This window comes from Nylanderia fulva, unplaced genomic scaffold, assembly GCF_048542155.1.
Source record: "Nylanderia fulva isolate GAGA-0341 unplaced genomic scaffold, ASM4854215v1 Scaffold891, whole genome shotgun sequence".
NCBI lineage: Eukaryota > Metazoa > Arthropoda > Insecta > Hymenoptera > Formicidae > Nylanderia > Nylanderia fulva.
In genome coordinates, this window is record NW_028191017.1 from 6,689 (window position 1) to 10,485 (window position 3,797).

General features: G+C 43.3%; 1 pseudogene; it reads left to right on the top strand.

Moving 5' to 3' along the window:
* The first annotated feature begins 1,386 nt into the window (after positions 1 to 1,386).
* LOC146719701 (uncharacterized) lies at positions 1,387 to 1,980 on the top strand (annotated as a pseudogene).
* Positions 1,981 to 3,797: the final 1,817 nt, after the last annotated feature.

Genomic DNA, 3,797 nt, shown 5'->3' on the forward strand with positions numbered 1-3,797 from the left:
AATGTCAGAAGCACTTGATAGCAGGACAAACAGCTTGACGTTACTGAGCGAAGCGAGGGTCCGCACTGCTATAAATAGGACGATCCGAATCGGGAGTGGGAAAATGAAATTCGTGCGACAACCTTTAATGATACAAGTGATGAATTACGACGACAGAGCACGCTGCAGCGAGAATGAAGACGTGCGCAAACACGGTACAATGTTACCGACAACTATACGCGCGATCGTTTGCGGCCCCTCAAACTGCGGTAAAACCAACGTTTTGATCAGCCTCCTGGAATGTCCACACGGCGTGCGTTTCGAGAATGTGTACGTGTACTCGAAATCATTGCTACAAGCGAAATATCGGTATCTGAAGGATTTGTTGACGTTGATTGACGAAATTGGCTACTTTACATTCCCCAATAACAGTGACGTCATTCCACCGAGCAAGGCATGTCCAAATTCAATTTTTGTCTTGAATGACGTGGCATGCGACAAGGAAGATACGATAAGAGAGTACTTTTCAATGGGACACCACTCGAACATCGACTGCTTCTATCTCTATCAAACATACGCAAGAATACCAAAACATTTTATACGCGACAATGCGAACCTGCTAATCTTGTTTAAACAGGACGCTACCAATTTGAAGCACGTGTACAACAATCATGTGAATACAGACATGTCGTATAAGAATTTCAGTAAATTGTCATACTTGTTAGCAGCAAAAGTATGGATTCCTAGTGATAAACAAGAACAGCTCGCTTACGAACAGGCGATACAGAAAAGGATTTAACGAGTTTGCGATACCGCAAAACCATTAATCGTCGCCGATAGTCTGTCGAGAGAAGATGAAAATACAAACTCTAGAGAGTGCTACCGACATGACTGATAATATTCGCAAGCGTGAAAAGGTCGCCAAGGAAATTGCAAAGACGGCTGAATCGATTCGCAAAAATCGCGCTCTAAAGACTGGAAAGATCGATGACAATATTGCAGTCAAGACTCACTTTAAATTTATTATCGAGCCGCTACAAAAGATTGCCGACAATGTGACGATTTTGGTGAAAAACAAGCCTAACACTGACGACAGCGTGAAGATCGAGATCGTCAAGCGGTATGAAGAGGAGACATCGAAAAAGAGAAAACATAATAAAACAATCAAGCGGTATCAAGAAGAGGAGAAGGAGGAGACACCGAAAAAAAGAAAAGAATTAAATGCACGTCGGAATATTTGCGAAATATTTCGAAGCCATTGGACTTCACTGCCGATAACTTCTACACCGAGAAGCGTACTACCTGTGATACCCAAAACACTCGTAGACGAAAATGTTGTCGAAACCACGCGCACCCTGATCGAAATATCCGTTCGAAATAGATTTCAATTGTCGTAAGGTAAATAAAATGTTGCGAGAGCATTTGGGGCCATTAGGACAAAAGTACATGGACGCCTTCCTCAGTGCTGATGAAAAAGATTGATCATGTGTACGGAGTCTATTTTGACAAGAATGAAATGCGGCTCGGCAGCAAGCAATTCGACATTGACAAAGATGACAATATAATCATAGGTGACGTGCGGTATTATGGAACGCCAGGATTGTACGAGTTGATCTTTATAAGAAGGCCTGATAACATCATTTACAAGAGGGACGATTTGCAAAAATACAAGCACATTATTGGCGACAAACGCGCATATTATTGACGACAAACGCACATAAACGCAACTATGATGCGCGAGGCCATTTGAAGAGTAACAGAGGGGACAAGTATAAATATATAATTGCACCATTGATGCAGATTGAATCGAAAAAGCCAAAATCTGGCAGAGGAATATCTCGCGCTATGACGCTAAGCGACAATAAGATTGATTACGTACACTGGGACGACCCTAATGAGCTAGTGGATCGCCTACGATTGCTCGACGCTTTGCGCCAAGCTGGTAACAACGCGCACAACAACGAGATCCTGTCGATAATCGAGAAACGGGCATTATTATAAATTAAACGGGGATCTCGACAAACTAGTCAGTCCATTGCGTGACACTTACAAAACATTGAAAAAAATGTTTATCAATAAATTTGGATTATTTGAGAAGAGAAATGATGCAACCCCCGGCACAAACGATCATTGGTATATATTAATGAGATGTGCGCAAAAACGCTCTGCATCGCGTCACTACATATTATGACGCGAGATCGCGCAAGATTCGCCGTGTAGCGCAATCTGAGGTGGATACCGATGCCGTCAACAAATTGTACCTGGAACAGTGCTTTAAAACATTAATGATCCAACAAAAGAGTCAGATGAGAAGCTGGCAGCATTAGAGAAGAATGTACGAGCGTTGGAGACTGCGATAAACCTGCCTACCTCAGAAACAGCTGTCACAGCTATCTAATGAGCGGTTGGCTCAGAAATGTCTATCAAACAGTTGTGAAACGGCTAGAAGGGATTCTTGAGTGGTTACAAACAGTTGTTGAACGGCTACGAAGGATTATCAGCGTGCTACCAATTTACAATGAGCAGCGACAGTTTTTTGACCGCCTGCAGTGAACAGTCTAGCAGTAAACAGTCCGAGCGATCCAAACGGCCTATCGGCTGCTGTGAACAAGGCTATTAACAACTCAGTAAAGGTTGCGAACGAGGCTACGAACAAGTACTTAAAGGCTACAATCACCTCAGGCTGCAAACGGGCCAGGGCGGGTTACGAACGGGTCAGCAACGACTTGGAACGAGGCTGCGATCGAGTCAAGAGCGATTTTTGAATAAGTCAAAGACGTAAGTGAACGTCTATCTAACGCGAAAAACGAGGCAAGAACGAAGCAAGAAAGCGAAGAACGAGACAAGAACAAGGCTAGAACGCGAAAAAACGAGGCAAGAATGAGAATGTAACGCGTGCGTTAGATAAAAAAAACTAAAATGAATAGTAAAAAGAACAACAAGCGACCATCGGAGATGCAGCAACATAGTTTGGAGAGACAGCAGTTAATAAACGAATTGCATACGTCAGCGAGAAAAAATTTTGCTCGAAGACATGTCATAGTGCGGGGATACGATGATCTGTGGCAAGCTGACATTGTTGAGATACGTCCGTACTCCCGTTTCAACAGAGGTTACCACTACATACTCACCGTTATCGATATGTTAAGCAAGTATGCGTGGGCTGTACCACTCAAGAGTAAAGGAGGAAACAAGACAACTGACGCAATCGCCGAGATAATTTGAGATAACAAGAGATGCCCGAAAAACATGCAAATCGATAATGGAAAGGAATTTTACAACGCCGATGTGCAAAGACTTATGCAAAGACATGACATTAATCACTATTCTACATATTCAGTATTGAAGGCGTCAGTCGTCGAGCGATTCAATCGCACGCTAAAGAACGACATGTGGAAGATGTTTACGCTGAATGACACTTACAAGTGGATCGACACGCTGCCACGCCTCGTATCAAATTACAACGGACGCAAGCATCGAACGATTGGTATGCGACCCGCCGACATTACCCCCGCAATCGCTGAAAGACTCTTGGCTATGGTGTACAGTCATGTAAAAATCGCGGGTCTGGCAAAGTTCAAAGTAGGTGATCAGGTACGCGTTAACAAGTACAAACAACTTTTCGAAAAGGGATACATGCCAAATTGGACAACCGAGGTGTTTAAGATTGTTAAAGTGCAGCATACTAATCTCGTAAGATATCTACTCGAGGATTATCACAAGACATCTATCGCTAGAGCGTTTTACGAGCACGAGTTGCATTCTGCAAATTATCCGGATGTGTACCTCGTGGAGAAAATACTGCGCAGTGTTACGTC